General features: G+C 41.0%; 1 long non-coding RNA gene across 1 annotated transcript; it reads left to right on the top strand.

The window, feature by feature from the left end:
• Positions 1-917: 917 nt before the first annotated feature.
• LOC146979271 (uncharacterized) lies at positions 918-18,274 on the top strand. The gene is made up of 3 exons (XR_015036857.1): positions 918-1,093; positions 17,968-18,042; positions 18,188-18,274. It is a non-coding gene; the product is annotated as an uncharacterized LOC146979271 (long non-coding RNA).
• The last annotated feature ends 1,046 nt before the right edge of the window (positions 18,275-19,320 follow it).

The following is a 19,320-nucleotide window of genomic DNA, read 5'->3' as shown; positions in this document are numbered from 1 at the left end:
TATATTGTTGATTGTTGATTTATATTGTTGTTCTAAATCAGGCACATTTATATTGCCAAATTACAAACGATTTGTACTCATGCGTTTCCTTTGCTTTTGTAGTGTTGATGCAGCAAAAGAGGATGGGTCACTTGGAAGGCTTGTAAATGATGATCATATAAATCCCAATGCCAAGATGAAGTATTTGACAGTGGAAGGAAAGCCCCATCTGTGTTTGTTTGCAACACGTGACATAAGTCCAGGAGAGGAGATCACCTATAATTATGGTGAATCAGACTGGCCATGGAGATGCAAGGTGGTCCAATATACTTTGTGGAAGTCATAGTTCTCATAAGGGACATCCTCTTGCCATACAAAAATTCACATACATGAACATATTCTATCTTGCTTTTGTGACAGTTGAGGGTCCTGTCACTATGCCTCCAATTGATCATGCGCCCTGGCTACTTGGCCAAGGGGATGTCCCTTTGGCCGAATGGTTAGCGTGCATAACTCTTACCTGGGAGTCTGGGGTTCGAAGCCTGCCCGGGCCCTCTTCACCTTGCCACATTTTGGCGTTGTTGGCAGGATCCATGTAGCACTAGGGGTGGGTCCATTGATTCCTAATGTGTGGCAGCCTGCGCGGAAGCACGAGGACGTGCTTGTGAAAAGAGGGGGAGAGATGTGACAGTTGAGGGTCCTGTCACTATGCCTCCAATTGATCATGCGCCCTGGCTACTTGGCCAAGAGGATGTCCCTTTGGCCGAATGGTTAGCGTGCATAACTCTTACCGGGGAGTCTGGGGTTCGAAGCCTGCCCGGGCCCTCTTCACCTTGCCACACTTTGTCCTTAACATAATTTATAGTGCATTAAATACAGTAATTCAAATTCATGGTTGATGTAGCGAAATACATCTATACTGCCACATACACACATGAAAGATATTGATTGTATTAGAACATTTATTTTTACTTGATTTCATCAGTCTGATATCTGTCATTAAAATCTCCAGGCACTTAAAGAAACATCTATGGAGGGGCATCAGGATGAGGTGTCATCCATATCGGAGCCCTCGACAGCTGCATCAACTGGTCTTGTTAAAAGCTTTGATCAGGTAAGTTAGATTTTCATGCAGTACAAATACAGCAACACTACCGAATGCAGGTAGCAGAAATGAAGTGTGCATGATGGGTTTGATAATGGCTTCGAGTGTGTTGGCTGTACTGAGCTACTATTGGCCATTAACTGGTTCAACTCTTTGATATCATGTTGCCACAATTTTGCCATCCACAGCTGAAGATTTTTAGGCGGTGTGTCTTTGTCAACAATAGATTAACAATTGATTGAAACATCACATGGACGAGTCTACAGACTGTAGTCATTTGGCCTTCAAAGTTACTAAAACAGTTCAAGTGGATGTTTCTTCTCACAAAACAGTTGCCCCGTTTACATGAGAGCTTTAATTCCGAATTAAAATCATTTAATTCCGAATTAAAGTTAATTCCGAATTAAAAAGATCATGTAAACACTTAATTCCGAGTGAAAATTTAATTCGGAATTAAACTTAATTCCGAATTAAGTGGGTGGTTTATTCCTATTTTAAAGCGGAATTAATTAATTCCTCTATCATGTAAACGTTTATTCTTTTTAAAAATAATTCCGGTCGTTCTGCGCATGCTCCTTGCGGTGCCCTTCTGTCGCGATGACGCACATATTCCACGCACAGCAAGATGGCGGCCCGGAGCAGACGTTGGTCCCGAGCAGAAGTTATTTATTTAATTAGTACGTTGGAAGAACTGCAAATTATGAAAAGGGTGGACGGAAGAAAACACAAAAACAACAACATTTTCAAAGCAATTGAGGAAAAATTTCAACAAGGAGGTTACACGGACAGAGACGCGACACAGATAAAGAACAAATGGAAACTGCTTAAACAGGAGTACAACAAGGCGAAGGCACATAACAACCGAAGCGGCTCAGACCCCTCTAGCTTCACATTTTATGAGGAGGTGGACAGAGTCCTCGGCGGACGACCGTTGGCGAATGCCGACCACCATGGCATCGAAATGGGATTTGAAGAATCCAGTACATCAGTGATGTCGGACGAAAACATATCAGGTTAGCGAACCCTTCTCTTTAGTCCAAGCTTTACTCTTAACGTTAACGTTACCACCCCTACCTCACTACTACATCTATTACCGCCGCCCGTGCAACCAGCCTACTGTTACTGTTAGCCCAGTGTTTCTAGTAGCTACAAGTACTAGCTAGTATTACTGAAGGAATCATTACTAAACGAGTATTTTTTGGGATTGTACTATCGTTACTTCTGCTGCTTCTACTACTACTTTTACTATTAGTACTGCAACTGTGTGTGTTTGTGTGTGTGCATTAACAAATGTAGCTTAAGTGAATTTTCTTTATATCTTTAGAGTTTTGTTGGAAGATGTGGCGAGATCACATATGTAAACATGTCTGCTATTCCTTGTGTTTCAGATGAAGATGAGGACTCTGGGGAGGAACTACCTCATCGAGAAGCTAGTGTGATGAGCGGGCTGATAAGTGATTCCAGTTGTTCATCCACCCATCTCACCGGCCAGGTTGGTGGTGATAGACAGACAGGTTTTTTGATCAAATCTTTTTATTTATGTATATACTCTCGATGAGACCTGTGATAGACCTGTTTGTGTCCTGGTCAGGCTGTTGGCGAGAGATCTGATTCAGATCAGGGTGAGAGGCCTGGTATGTCCCTGGCTGGTGATGGTGATTCTCAACTCACAGAAACAGAGGATGCTGCAGGAAGTCAGCTCAGAGGAACAAAAAGTAAGCGTTATCTGTTATCTGTAAAGTTATCTGGTTGAGTAAATGATCCAGATTGTAAAAAAAAAACAACAACCCAAAAACCTTTAATCACAGCTTCTTCCATCATTATGTAATTTTTCTACACTTATAGAACATGAGTTATACTGACAATTGTGTAAACGATCGTTTTATATAGAAAGAAAGGTGCCCAAAGCTAAATCTGGGTATGAGCGGGCTCTGCAATCCTGGTCTGAAGAGCATGTGGTGATGATACAAGGAATGCAGGACAGACAAAACCGATGGGCTGAGGAGCAACAGGAGCACCGAGAGCAGAGGGAAAGGATTCTCCAGCAGCAAGAGGAGAACCTGCTGAGCAGACTCTTCGAGCAGAATACAAGGTCAACTGAGAGATTAATTGGTGTGATGTTAGAGGGCCTAAGATCACTCCTACCTACCCCACAGGCAGGTCCACCTCCCCCTCAGTATAATTCATATCCCCAATCCAGATATCCAGGCCCACACCAGCAGTATCATCCCCGACCCCAGTCTCAACTCCAAAATTTCCCCACACAGACTGAGAACCCAGAAGATGAGTCTGAGTTTACTTTACATACACTGTACTAGATTCAGAGAGCTTTATTCTTGACTTTCTACTAGTTACTTTAAGTTGTCATGTTCCTTCGGGGGTTCTATTTTTTGTTCTGATAAACCTGAAAGACACAAACATGTTTACATGCCAAAAACAGGTACCTTGCTACCATCTTGTTACTTTAACTTGTTTATTTTTGTGATTACTTATAGTATATATACACAGCAAGAATATTTTAACTCAGGAAGAGTTTATAAATCAGTTTTTGTGGGATAGTGTCAATGTTTAACCCCCGCAGTGGTTTTTATAATCTTCCTATAAAACCAGATGTGGTTCAGGTGATGACCTCATAAGTGCCTCATTAAGTAGAACGAGTTGTGTTTGTGTTGGTATTTAAAAAAGAAAAGAAAATAATGACTGTATTTCTGAATGACTTATTTTGTTAAACTTGACTTCAAAAGACCCAAAGTCTGCTCGATCCCAACGCGAACAGGGCTCAGGTAGACAATTGAAAGACTCTTGTTCTGCGGTGAGGTTGGGTGATGTTTGGTATCCTTTGATTAGCCAATTTTTTTCTGATAAAAAGAATGACTGTTTTTCTGAAAAAATAAGAGAGCACTTTCACAAAATGTTTCTTAAAAGCATCTCTACATGTATAACAGTCATTCTGTTCTTTTCTTTTTAAATACCACACAAACACAACTCATTCTACTTAATGAAACACTGATGAGGTCATCACCTGAACCACATCTGATTTTATAGGAAGATTATAAAAACCACTGCTGGGATTAAACATTGACACTATCCCACAAAAACTGATTTATAAACTCTTCCTGAGTCCAAATATTTGTTCAGGAATGAATATGCACATGTTTTAGTTGCATTACTTATTATTCAAGGTCTGAAAAGACTTGATATTTTTGTTATTTAATTAATAATATAAATCTCTTTATTTAGACTAGTTTAGTCATTAGCCAATAAAACAGGGGTCTCAAACTCAAATGAGCTGGGGGCCACTGCTGGCACTGTCATCTCAGTGGGGGGCCACTTCAGTGTTCGAGACAAGTATATAAAAAAAAAAAATTCTGAAAACGGGGTTTATTTTCAAATATTGTATGATAATTAGGGCTGTCAAACGATTCAATTTTTTAATCGCTATTAATCTCAAAATTTCCTGATCGCATCTTTTTCATTTTTGCTTGAAATACCAGCAATATGAATGGAAAGCATAAGAAACATCCAGATCTGGACGTTTCTTATGCTTTCCATGCTTTCCAAATACCATTTTCATGGTATTTAAAAATCAGCTGTCAGAGAGAGAGAGCAGCCTCGTTTGGTGACAAGAACAAGTTTTCTAGTGTAGGAACATGAGGAGAAAAAACATGCAGGTTTTCTGTAACATTATAAAACGGCGCCCCCCACCCCCCCACCCCCTTACACACGCGCACGCACGCACGCACGCACGCACACACACACACACACACACACACACACACCACCCCCTCCACCCCCCTCCCTCCCTCACCAGGCTGAATGAACGGGCAATTGAGGGGGGGAAAAAACTCGCTAGTCGAAGCGGCAGCTCTACGTCGCGCACAACCACAATAACGTCAACAACAGCAACATGTTGCAGTGGATTATCACCGTTTGACCACGGGGCAGAGAGAGCAATTCCTCACAGTACAAATGCACGGTCGTCGGTGTGACGTGCAGAGCGCAGCAGGACGACTCCTCAGTCCATGAGTTTCATGTCTCAGACCGGATCATGTAAATCCAGCTGCAGAAATATCCGGGGGACGGGAGCGCCGCGGTAACCGTAGTAACTCACACACACTCAGACACAGACACGTACACCGACCTGGAGAGACAGCCCCTGCTGCCGACCTGTGTGGCCACGTCTGGAGAGAAGCAGCTTCTCTGTTTCCCAAAACTACGGAGCGACCCGAGGTTAGTGCATTAATCGCGCGTAAAAAAAAAATAGTGCCATTAAAAGCATTTTGCGCTAACTTTGACAGCCTTATTTTTTACGTCAAGACGCGGGCCGGATGTAGGGGGGCCGCGGGCCGGATGTGGCCCCCGGGCCGGGAGTTTGAGACCCCTGCAATAAAAGCTCTAAAATACTTAACATTTTGGGAGAAATGTACTTGGTAGTTGATAGAATAAAACAAAAAAGAAAATAATTTTATTTTACTCAAACACATATTGAACAGTAAAACCAGAGAAACCGATCATAAGTGGGCTCTTAATTTTTTTCCAGAGCTGTATACTGTATACTCAAAGTTTGTCGTTATACGTTTTCAAAGTGCCTGTGCACAAAATACTGAGATGTTTTATTGAACTAGAAAAAGCATTTCCAAGAATGGAAATGGTGTGACTGCTGAAAGCAGCTGAACGCTGTTGCAGAATTAGCAAATAGTGCTAGCAGTGATCACCATACAAATGTTTGACCAAGGTCGGAATCGAATCCACAACCTCATGGTCAGTAGATTTTCACTCTGCCTCTAGGCCACAGTGCACACACAGTTGCAGAGAAAGCTATACAAAGCTGCACCTGTTGGAAACACTGTCAACATCAAGAAAGCTTGAGAGTCAAGCTTGAATGACTTAGAATGAAAATTTCTGTGAATTTCAGGCTGAGAGCAGCAGTTTCAACATGAAGCAAGTTATCAGAAGTCAACAGAGGACGACTGGGAAAATAATTCACTATAATTGTTGTTGAGGCAAGATTTGAACCAGCAACCTTCAGGTCTTCAGACCAGCAAGCTAACCACTAAGCTACAGACAGAGACAGTATGTGAGGGGTAAAGAAAACCTTTGATAAGAGGATCACTGGCTTCTGCTTAAAAAAAAAAGTAAGGAATCGAACCCATGACCTCATGATCAATAAACCTTTACTCTGCCACTTCGCCACAGAGAGCACAGACATAAGCATGTTGCCATTGTAATGTGATGTTGTGCTGCAAACAGTGGCAGAAGCAATGAATGCGTCTCTTAGCGAACACCTGTAACCAATTGAGGGTGGGGGAGGGGAGCAGAGTTCAACATCACATAACAAGATTGCTCAGCCTGGATTCGAACTAGTGACCTTGGAGTTGGCAAGCAGCCACCTTACCAACTGGACTACAGACAGAGTTGTGGAGAACTCTCAGCATTGGGCTGAATGAGAGCAGAGAGCTCCCTGGCTGCATTTAAAAAATATTTAAAATTATTATCTAAGTCTCTTTGCATTTTTGACCAGAATTTTAGCCAGAAGACAAGTGTGGCTACAAAACTGGAGAAAATAATTTGTCTAGAGTTTAATTTGCAGAAAAAGTTAAATATTTTAAAAAGTATAAATAGTTAAAAAGAGAAAAGTAATGCCGATAAAGTTCAAAAAAAGCTTTTGATATATGAATTGTTGAAATAGCACAACACCTAACACACTAACCATATGGCCACAGAGAACCTGAGTTACAATGAGCTTTATACTATGAGGAATCAAAGACTGTCCAATGACAGCTGAATAATTGGAATCAAAAGTCAAGCAATGATGTGAAATGACTGAGGCAGGAATCGAACCCATGACCATATGATCACTAAGCCTTTACTCTGCCACTCGGCTACAGAGAGCACACTGCTTTCAAGACTTTTGTCATTCATTGTAATGTGATGATGTGCTGCAAACTGGTACGAGTGATCAAGGAGATAACAAACACCTGTAACCAATTGAAGGCGGGGGAGGAGAGCAGAATTCAACATAACATAACAAGAGTTCTTCCCTTGGATTCGAACCAGTGACCTTAGGGTTGGCAAGCAGCCACCCTACCCCCTACACTACAGTGGAGTTGTGGAGAGGAGAGGTTGAGACTTTGATGAATGTGAGATTTTTTGTGAAAAAGTTAAATATTTTAAAAAGTATAAATAGTTAAAAAGAGAAAAGTAATGCCGATAAAGTTCAAAAAAAGCTGCACGTTTTGATATATGAATGCTTCAGCAGTCACTGCTGAAGCAGTCACACTATTGTTCTTCTGTTTGGCCATTTTCTTCCGCCTTTTTACGGTCTTCTTCTAGTCCTTCATACTTTGTGCTATTTCAACAATTCATATATCAAAACGTGCAGCTTTTTTTGAACTTTATCGGCATTACTTTTCTCTTTTTAACTATTTATACTTTTTAAAATATTTAACTTTTTCACAAAAAATCTCACATTCATCAAAGTCTCAACCTCTAATCTTGACAACTCCACTGTAGTGTAGGGGTTAGGGTAACTGCCTGCCAACCCAAAGGTCACTGGTTCGAATCCAAGGGAAGAATTCTTGTTATGTTATGTTGAATTCTGCTCTCCTCCCCCGCCTTCAATTGGTTACAGGTGTTTGTTATCTCCTTGATTACTCGTACCAGTTTGCAGCACATCATCACATTACAATGAATGACAACAGTCTTGAAAGCAGTGTGCTCTCTGTAGCCGAGTGGCAGAGTAAAGGTTTAGTGATCATATGGTCACGGGTTCGATTCCTGCCTCAGTCATTTCACATCATTGCTTGACTTTTGATTCCAATTATTCAGCAGAGACCTGAAGGTGACTGGTTCAAATCTTGCCTCAATAACAATTATAGTGAATTATTTTCCCAGTCGTCCTCTGTTGACTTCTGATAACTTGCTTCATGTTGAAACTGCTGCTCTCAGCCTGAAATTCACAGAAATTTTATTTGTAAGTCATTCAAGCTTGACTCTCAAGCTTTCTTGATGTCAGAGTGAGACAGAGTGCAGCTCATCAACAGACAACAGTCTTTGCAACTGTGTGTGCACTGTGGCCTAGAGGCAGAGTGGAAGTCTACTGACCATGAGGTTGTGGGTTCAATTCCGACCTTGGTCAAACATTTGTATGGTGATCACTGCTAGCACTATTTGCTAATTCTGCAACAGCATTCAGCTGCTGTCAGCAGTCACACCATTTCCATTCTTGGAAATGCCTTTTCTAGTTAGTGTGACTGCTGAAGCAGTCACACTATTGTTCTTCTGTTTGGCCATTTTCTTCCGCCTTTTTACGGTCTTCTTCTAGTCCTTCATACTTTGTGCTATTTCAACAATTCATATATCAAAACGTGCAGCTTTTTTTGAACTTTATCGGCATTACTTTTCTCTTTTTAACTATTTATACTTTTTCAAATATTTAACTTTTTCACAAGAAATCTCACATTCATCAAAGTCTCAACCTCTCTTCTTCACAACTCCACTGTAGTGTAGGGGGTAGGGTAACTGCCTGCCAACCCTAAGGTCACTGGTTCGAATCCAAGGGTAGAACTCTTGTTATGTTATGTTGAATTCTGCTCTCCTCCCCCGCCTTCAATTGGTTACAGGTGTTTGTTATCTTCTTGATTACTCATACCAGTTTGCAGCACATCATCACATTAGAATGAATGACAACAGTCTTGAAAGCAGTGTGCTCTCTGTAGCCGAGTGGCAGAGTAAAGGTTTAGTGATCATATGGTCATGGGTTCAATTCCTGCCTCAGTCTTTTCACTTCATTGCTTGACTTTTGATTCCAATTATTCAGCTGTCATTGGACAGTCTTTGATTCCTCATAGTATAAAGCTCATTGTAACTCAGGTTCTCTGTGGCCATATGGTTAGTGTGTTAGGTGTTGTGCTATTTCAACAATTCATATATCAAAACGTGCAGCTTTTTTTGAACTTTATCGGCATTACTTTTCTCTTTTTAACTATTTATACTTTTTCAAATATTTAACTTTTCTGCAAATTAAACTCTAGACAAATTATTTTCTCCAGTTTTGTAGCCACACTTGTCTTCTGGCTAAAATTCTGGTCAAAAATGCAAAGAGACTTAGATAATAATTTTAAATATTTTTTAAATGCAGCCAGGGAGCTCTCTGCTCTCATTCAGCCCAATGCTGAGAATTCTTGGAAATGCTTTTTCTAGTTATTATCTAAGTCTCTTTGCATTTTTGACCAGAATTTTAGCCAGAAGACAAGTGTGGCTACAAAACTGGAGAAAACAATTTGTCTAGAGTTTAATTTGTGGCCGTGCTGACAGTTTAGCCAGAAAAACTCTAGAATGTTTTTTTGCCTCTATCCACTCTGGCACCACTCTAGCTCTGCTCGTTAGACGCAATACACACACATTATAAAGCTGAAAAAAATCAGAAAAAGTTAAATATTTTAAAAAGTATAAATAGTTAAAAAGAGAAAAGTAATGCCGATAAAGTTCAAAAAAAGCTGCACGTTTTGATATATGAATTGTTGAAATAGCACAAAGTATGAAGGACTAGAAGAAGACCGTAAAAAGGCGGAAGAAAATGGCCAAACAGAAGATTAAAATTTGCACACATTTGAACTGGAACTCTGTGCTGTGTGTAATGATTATTCAATCAGTCATGGACAATCATGTGGTTTGATTTTTGCTTAACATTTATTACAACTTGAACCTCACTACTAACAAAACTGACTTGAACTTCACTACTAACACAACTACTAACACAACTGACTTGAACTTCACTACTAACTTCACTACTAACACAACTGACTTGAACTTCACTACTAACACAACTACTAACACAACTGACTTGAACTTCACTACTAAAACAACTGACTTGAACAATTAAGCAGCTTTAAGTTAAGCTAAACTGCTAGTGCAAAGCGGGAAGTTTCTTGCCATATAAGTTGTCAATGACTGCCTTGCCCTTGTGTTGTCTGTGAGGTGGTTTCGGTAATTTGCTGCTTGGGCAGGCTGGGGATACTGCATTGTGTCGCTGTCTTCCAGCCAGTTGGTGTTTCCATGGTCTCGCTCCGTCTGGCAGAAATTATGCAGGCCACGGCAGGTTGCTATCATTTTAGGAGCAAATGTGAAATGGAAATCACTCCTCTTTTGCAGAACCCTAAATCTGGACTTCAACAGACCAAAAGTCTGCTCAACCCCACCGCGAACAGAGCTCAGGTAGATGTTGAAAGACTCTTGTTCTGCAGTGAGGTTGGGTGACGTTTGGTATCCTTTGATTAGCCAGTCCAGGAGTGGATATGCAGGGTCGCCTACTACCTGCAGCCTTATCTGCTCTCCCTCGATGTTCCTTGTAACCTGTCAAAGAAAGAGGTTTTTTTTATTAGTGTGAATGCTGGAAGCATTCACACTATTGTTATTCAAATCTTTATACTTATTATTCTTACTTCTTTCACCCTTTTTCTGCGTTTAACTCCTTCTTCATACTTTGTGCTATTTCAACAATTCATATATCAAAACGTGCAGCTTTTTCAGGACATTTATTCTCTTTCATACTATTTATACTTTTTAAAATATTTAACTTTTTGTGCAATTTTTCTCTCATAGGAAATACATTGAAACAGTCCTCAAACTCTTCAAATCTTCTGCTTCATTCAGCCTCTAATAGCTTCAGCATACTTTCAGCTACAGACTTCATTCAACTTTTAAACTGTTCACAAACCTTTCAACTATTCAGCTATATCTCAGCTTATTGATATCTTCAACAGTTTCAGATATATGTATAGTTTTAAAATCATTAAAATTTCTGACAAAATTCAGATTTAACATGAAAGTCAATGGGACGGAATGTTCGGACGTTGGCAGTTGGTAGAGTGACAGAGGGTCTAAAAATCCTCTCACATTTTTCTCTCTATCCTGTCAGCACGGCCACAGATTACACTCTACACACATAATTTCGGCCACGGTTGTAGACAAGCTCATCCTTGATCTCTTCATGTGCTCAAAAAACCAGAGAGACAAACACAATTTAAACTGGGAGCCTCCGAGTGCAGCCAGTTCCCTCTCTCCTCTCATTGACTCCCATTCAAAAGTAGGCGCTGATTTTCTAAACGTCCCAAAGTTTCCAACCTGCGACACAATCAACAATTTTTACTCTAGAAACACCAAAGTGACACGGACGCGTTCAGCAAGGTCTTATGGTTCGGGAAATGTAAACCTTTTGCTCGTACTAAGTACAGATTTGTCGTACATTAGATCTGTTTGAGGGTGTCACAGAGCAGTTAAAGCCTATGGTTAAAGCTGCCACCATGCTGTGGCATGGTCTGTCTGTCTGTATCTCTATCTATCTATCTATCTATCTATCTATCTATGGGTGTGTGTCACCCTCTCTATCTGTCTCTCTCTCTTTGTCCGTCTGTCTGTCTGTCTGTCTATCTATCTATCTATCTATCTATCTCTCTCTCTCTCTCTCTCTTTCTCTCTCTCTGTGTCACCCTCTCTATTTGTCTCTCTCTCTTGTTCTCTCTGGGTCTGTCTGTCTGTCTGAAATGATATTATTCAATACTATTCACCTTATTCTCCGGGGCAACCATGGAGTCAATGGAACGCTGTGAGATTGTGTTGGAACTTCCGGTGACGACCGGAAGTCGTATAGTACATTAGCGGTAGCTTGATTATTTGAGTCCGTTCTCAGATGTTTCTTGTTGGCAAATCTGGGTTTTTTTTCCCGTTGTCGATTGCAAAAAACGACGATCATTATAAAGAGGAAGCTACAATCACTGGAAGAAAACGTGTGAGTTTTTATAGCAGTTGAGCATCGACCTCATCTTCTGTCCCAGTGTGTGTGGAGCTCTGTACGACCTGCACCCACCTCCATCTACTCTAGAGTCTGGTTAAAAATAATTAAATAAATCCCCGTGTCCCCGCTGATTTCAGCCAAGATGAGCAGCTTGTTTGGAGAGTAGGAGCGAATTAAAAAAAAAAAAAAAAAACGCTATCACAGCCCGAAGCAACATTGTTAATGCACAAGAGGCTGCTTTTAATTTCTGACAGCTGGACATTGCGCTACTTTTAATTATGAAGCTTTATCCATTTAAACAAAATAAACTAGAGGAACAACTTTCATGTTTAAATTGTGTTTTATAGCCTACTTTTTTTATATTTTACTGATCGCAATTCAGGCTGGGTGTGCGTATGAAATATGCTACATCTCTTTTCTTTTCTCTTTTTTTGGAGGGGGCGGGGGTAGTTTAGGTGACAATGACATTTTTAACTGTGAAAATAGAGATGTATTCAATATTTGCATTTGGGCAATACTGCTATAGGCGAAACAAGTTTATTCATGGCCACATTTAAGTTATTTGAGGGAGGGTTTTATTTCTAAATCCCTCCGTTTATTTTATTTTTTTTACACATTAGCGAGCAGGTTCACAGCGTGAACAGCGTGTCCCGACCAGGCTCTGGACACAGAGCAGAGACCCAGGTCCGATAGTGCAAGGCTCTCTCTGAAGCAGAGGATGAGGCCAGCTTCCCGTCAGTCTTCACAGACAGTCCAGAGTTGAACGAGTTTCTGATCAGTTGTCAGTTTGCTCCAGGTGACAGTCGACCCTCACAACAAACCCCCCCCCCCCCCCCCCCCCTCCCTCTCTCAGTAAATAGTTTCCGACGTCCATGCTGCAGCTTATATCCAAGTAATATAATAGCCTATATATAAATGAGCTCCTGACGCTCAGCTCAACAGTTGGTAAACAGCAGCGGATCAGCGCGATCTCTCCCTCCGTACTGGTTCTGCCAGCTCCACTGGGATTTCAAAGTCAAGCCAGCTGTAAATGAGTTAAATTGTGAAACAGCGGCGCTTTTATAGCCGATTTTAGGATTAAACTCTGAATATATGAGCTAAACATCTGTTACCATAAGTTTCCATGGCGATCTAGCTGGGTTGAAAGAGAGAGTACAGGAAAGCCTGGCTTTAGACTCAATAAAAAATATATAATTATAAAATATAACCCACTAAACTCGCTTCGAAGTACACTCCTCAAGTGTTGTCCATGTTGATTTGATTGTCTGTATTGTAATTGTCCCGCAATATACTGCAAATTCAGTCGATTGTTTACATCAGTTTTTACTTCCGCATTTGACCGGAAGTCGTAACACAATCGCGGCCAAACCGGAAGTGGCAAAGTGGGCGGGGCTACATAAGGTGAATATACTTCTAAATAATAATAATTATAATCCCTCCCTTCCTCCCTCTCTCTATCCTTCCCTCTCTCCCTCCCTTCCTCCCTCTCTCTATCCTTCCCCCTCTCTTCTGTCTCCCTCCTTCCCTCTCTCCCTCCCTCCCTCTCTCTATCCTCCTCTCCTTCCTTCCTCCCTCTCTCTATCCTTCCCTCTCTCTCTTCTCCCTCCCTCCCTCTCTCTCCCTCTCTATCCTTCCCTCTCTCCTTCCCTTCCTCCCTCTCTCTATCCTTCCCTCTCTCTCTTCTGTCTCCCTCCTTCCCTCTCTCCCTCCCTTCCTCCCTCTCTCTATCCTTCCCTCCCTCTCTCCCTCCCTTCTTCCCTCTCTCCTTCCCTTCCTCCATCTCTCTATCCATCCCTCTCCTTATCTCTCTCTCTTCTCCCTCCCTCCCTCCCTCCCTCTCTCTCCCTCTCTCCTTTTTCTATCTATCTATCTATCTATCTATCTATCTATCTATCTATCTATCTATCTATCTATCTATCTATCTATCTATCTATCTATCTATCTGTCTGTCTGTTTGTCTATTTATCTATCTGTCTGTCTATCTATCTACCTGTGTGTGTGTGTGTGTGTGTGTGTGTGTGTTTCACTCTCTGTCTCTCTTTCTCCCTCTGTCACCCTCTCTATCTGTCTCTCTCTCTTTGTCTATCTATCTATCTATCTATCTATCTATCTATCTATCTATCTATCTATCTATCTATCTATCTATCTATCTATCTATCTATCTATCTATCTATCTATCTCTCTCTCTCTCTCTCTCTCTCTCTGTGTCACCCTCTCTATTTGTCTCTCTCTCTTGTTCTCTCTGGGTCTGTCTGTCTGAAATGATATTATTCAATACAATTCATTCATTCATTCATTCATCCTCCCTCTCTCTCTTCTGTCTCCCTCCTTCCCTCTCTCCCTCCCTCTCTCTATCCTTCCCTCTCTCCTTCCCTTCCTCCCTCTCTCTATCCTTCCCTCTCTCTCTTCTGTCTCCCTCCTTCCCTCTCTCCCTCCCTCTCTCTATCCTTCCCTCTCTCCTTCCCTTCCTCCCTCTCTCTATCCTTCCCTCTCTCTCTTCTGTCTCCCTCCTTCCCTCTCTCCTTCCCTTCCTCCCTCTCTCTATCCTTCCCTCTCTCTCTTCTGTCTCCCTCCTTCCCTCTCTCCCTCCCTTCCTCCCTCTCTCTATCCTTCCCTCACTCTCTCCCTCCCTTCTTCCCTCTCTCCTTCCCTTCTTCCCTCTCTCTATCCATCCCTCTCCTTATCTCTCTCTCTTCTCCCTCCCTCCCTCTCTCTCCCTCTCTCCTTCTCTCTATATCTATCTATCTATCTATCTATCTATCTATCTATCTATCTATCTATCTATCTATCTATCTATCTATCTATCTATCTATCTATCTTATTATTATTCTTACTTCTTCCGCTCTTTTTCAGGATCTAACTCCTCCTTCATACTTTGTGCTATTTCAGCAATTCATATATCTATCACACACATTCTCTCTCAGTCTGTCAGTGTCACACACACACACACACACACACACACACATCCAACACACACACACCGATGGACACACACTAACTACCACACACACACACACACACACACACACACATACATACACACACAAAAATGGACACACACTCACCATACACACACATCCAACACACACACACACACACACACACACACACAAATGGACACACACACACTCACCATGCACACACATCCAACACACACACACAAATGGACACACACTAACTACCACACACACACACACACACACACGGACACACACTCACACACAAATGGACACGCACTCACCATACACACACACTACCCCCACACTCCACACACACACACCACACACACACACACACACACACACACTTTTCCTACAGTTGTCTGACTGTTTTGTATGTACCTCTCTATCTTCCTGTTGTAGTTAATGGACTCGTTGCTGTTAATTTTGTTCTTTAGCTATTTAAACTGAAAATACACATTTCCCCATTTTGGTCATGTTGAACACATTGTTTTACACGTATCCTAAACTACTGAGGCTCTTCTCAACCATTTCACACCATTAAACCCGCTGTTTACATGTTCTACTCCTCAGCTAATGCTCGATCTATATTCTTCAACAATGTTCTTCTGCTGTCAGTTTACAATGTATTTCAGTAGGCATTAACTTTTTTCCTAATTCAGGAATTTTTCAAACTCTTCTTTGACAATTCAAGTAATTTCCAGCCATTTCATACAAAGTCTCACATCTTCTACTTTTAAATATATTCTCAGCCATTGCTTCAGCTATGTTAGTGCTGGTTCATCAGTTGTCCTTCCTGTCAGGTTAGCTGCAGATTTCAACTATTTAACCATTACATTTAAACATGCAGAATTTCAATGTTTTCTTCTCCCTTTAGCATTTCTACTGCTTTTTACCTTTAAAAAGGCATTCATCTCACACTACAAGTTACATGTTTCAGCTTTTTCCCCCCTAGGGATGAATAAAGTATTCATCTACTCTCTACTCTACTCTACTCTACTCTACTCTAGCATTAGTCTTTTCAACATTGCTTTAGCAGTTTCGTCAACTAATTTAGCATTGATTCAACAATTTCTTCAGCTAATTCAGCATTGCTTCAGCAATAGCGTTCAGCTGCTTTCAGTATTCACACGCATTTTCTGCAGGAAATGCTATCTTTTTCTAGTTATTATTGAAAACCCTTTTTCAGATCCTTTTCAGTGTAATAGGCCTGAAAATGTGATAATTATCTTACTAGTACCATATGCATGTAGGCTACTCTCTCAAGTGTCAGAATGCCTACCTGTGGCAGCAGGTGAGCTCTTTTGAACAGATTGGAGTTTTGGAAAACCAGCGAGTCGTGTGCACACCCTGGCATCTTACAGCTAATGCTCCTGAAACTATGGGGAACAAATAGTTCTTATGTTGTAATAGCAAACCAAACACACATGCTCATACTAATAATGTAAGCTTTCATTCTAGTGACGTTATGGTGCTTATGGCATACAATTTTAAATCTGGGCTTATGATTATAATAAACTAAGAGTTTGTAAGTGGACAGTAAAGTTGTATTGAATGGTTGAACAAGCTTTGTTGTTGCTAGGGGGCATGTGATGTACTGAGTAACAATACATGTTGTCAGATGCTTCCATTAAAATAGTTTTGATGGATATTTTCAGGAGATGTGTGTAATACTCAAAACAGAATGCATTTTAAATTAGGAAACTTCTCCAGCATAATGTTAAAATTAACATTCCATGTAGGTACTTTGCAAGCATTACCAGTAAAGTGTGTTTTGAGTATGATCAACCCAAAAACCATAACACTTACATGAACCTGTCATCCACAACTGCCTGAAGGACGTAAGACGGCCAGCCTTTTCTGTTTACAAAATCTCGGTAGCCATCAGAAGGAGGAAGGATCGGAATGTGAGTACCTGACAAAGCAATTAACAAACTTTACTGCAAACTCAGGGGACACAGTCCAAGCATCTAATTTCTGATATACTCTGTCCATCAGTAGCCTTGAGTATTGAACAGAACAGTGTTAGCAGATGGGGGCTGTGTGTGTGTGTGTGTGTGTGTGTGTGTGTGTGTGTGTGTGTGTGTGTGTGTGTGTGTAGCCTTCCTGAATTTTTAGGTTAGTCCAATGAAATAAGTGCAGTATCATGACTAACAGTACTCAATATAGATACGCACCTACGAGCAGCAATCAGCTGCATTGAAAACACGTTTCTTCTCCTAATAATCATGTAGTTATCAAAACATTTTCAAAACGCATTGGTGTATGAGGTTATTCAAAGGAAAGTCAAAGAGAATACTTACCATCTATCAGCCCAAAAATCTGGGGGATGTGGTGTGAGGCCTCGAACCGTCTTGATATATCGAGTGCCTCCTCCTCATTTGGCATTTTTATAAGAGATTTCAGAAGCCCCCCTTCAACCATGCCTTTACAGAAAGCATATGTGAATTTTTTCACTGTTGCTTTGTGAATTGGTTCGCCACCATCCGGTATTCGCAACAACTACCCAGTCGGTAGAGTACCATGGCGACGCGCATATTTAGAGGGATGGGCTCACGGACGTAGGTCTCTTCGGGAGACATGAAGCCCCCCACCAGGCCACACAGCTTTGTGAAAGACGCCCGGGACATGCGGAAGTTCTCCCTCCACTCCGCATCAGTGAACTCTGCCAGGACGATCCTACTCCACCAGTCCTTGCTGCGGACTTTCATCCACTGCCCTTTAACTTTGCGAGTGGACATTGGCAGTGGGCTGGAAAAAGCCGGTTGGAAAAAAAAGCCGGTAGCCAGCTGGAGTTTGTTTTCTTCCGGTGACGTAAATACGTCGACGTGCCCCCCTGTCCAATCAGAACGCTTCCCGACCTCCAGACGTTGAGCGGAATTAAATAAAGGCGATTTAACGTGTTTTCCATGTAAACCCTAATTCGGAATTATTATGTCCATGTAAACTCGAAGGAAAATATTTTAATTCCGAACTATTTAATTCGGAATTAATTAATTCCGCTTTAAAAACATCATGTAAACGTGGTAACTATGAGACACAGTCATGATGCCTCTTTTACATTATTTTGCACATCTAAAAATCTGTCTTCAAGGTATTTATGATGCAATATTTTCTTCTTTTTGTAGGATCCTGATGAGGAAATACCTCAGGAAAATTCTGAGACTACCATTTTGACATCCCCAACTGAAGATTTTGAAGAGGTATATCTTCATTAGCTTTCCTCACATTCTTTTTATGAAATGTGGGATCCTCCCATTTATTCAGACCTAACATATCTTCCTGAGTGGTACATTCTCAGTGCCTGGGTTTTTAATGCCTCTTTCCCATATGCTTTATCTGCTATAGCCAATGGCTGAGAGCAGTCGGATCCAGATATGTGAAGACCAGATTCAGACAAGTCCAGGTCCTGGTCCACTCAGCGGGCATGAAAAGGTAAATACAATTCGTCGTGTGTATGTGTGTGTGCAGTCACCTGACTGTGATATGATTTATATGGACAATGGTATGTAAGGGCCATGTACTGAAAGTGTAGGTCAGTATAATGTTTGATTCCGTGTGTGTGTGTGTGTGTGTGTGTGTGTGTGTGTGTGTGTATAAAGCAGTGATCCACTCTAATATGACTTAGGAGGTCCATACAGTTAACAAGGTCCTTTCTCCCGTGACATAATTTTGATTTTCAAAAATACTTGGACAACCTGCATTTGATCTGTTTGTTACTTTAATGAGAATGTTAAGTTGGTTACATCTGATCGATGGGAACTGTGTTGTTAGTAATAAATGGGAAGTAAAACAAGATCTTATTCAAAACTCATTGATACAAATTTAGGACCTACAAAGGCACGGAGTCACTCATACAGCCAAAGTTCTAGCATGGAGGAAGGAATCATATACTAATCTAATAATTTAACATACATTCGAAGATTATAGTTTTTATAGTCATGGACGAGTCTACAGACTGTAGTCATTTGGCCTTCAAAGTTACTAAAACAGTTCAAGTGGATGTTTCTTCTCACAAAACACTAATGAGACACAGTCATGATGTCTCTTTTACATTATTTTACACATCTAAAAATCTGTCTTCAAGGTATTTATGATGCCATATTTTCTTCTTTTTGTAGGATCCTGATGAAGAAATACCTCAGGAAAATTCTGAGACTACAATTTTGACATCCCCAACTGAAGATTTTGAAGAGGTATATCTTCATTAGCTTTCCTCACATTCTTTTTATGAAATGTGGGATCCTCCCATTTATTCAGACCACATATCTTCCTGAGTGGTACATTCTCAGTGCCTGTGTTTTTAATGCCTCTTTCCCATATGCTTTATCTGCTATAGCCAATGGCTGAGAGCAGTCGGATCCAGATATGTGAAGACCAGATTCAGACAAGTCCAGGTCCTGGTCCACTCAGCGGGCATGGAAAGGTAAATGAAATTCAATGTATTTCTTATTGATGATACTTGCGGCAAACTTCACCAA

The sequence above is a fragment of the Trachurus japonicus genome, chromosome 10 (assembly GCF_045865225.1).
Source record: "Trachurus japonicus isolate A0001 chromosome 10, Traja_1.0".
Taxonomy (NCBI): domain Eukaryota; kingdom Metazoa; phylum Chordata; class Actinopteri; order Carangiformes; family Carangidae; genus Trachurus; species Trachurus japonicus.
The sequence above is the reverse complement of the archived record's forward strand: the minus strand, read 5'-3'. Positions and strand labels throughout refer to the sequence as shown.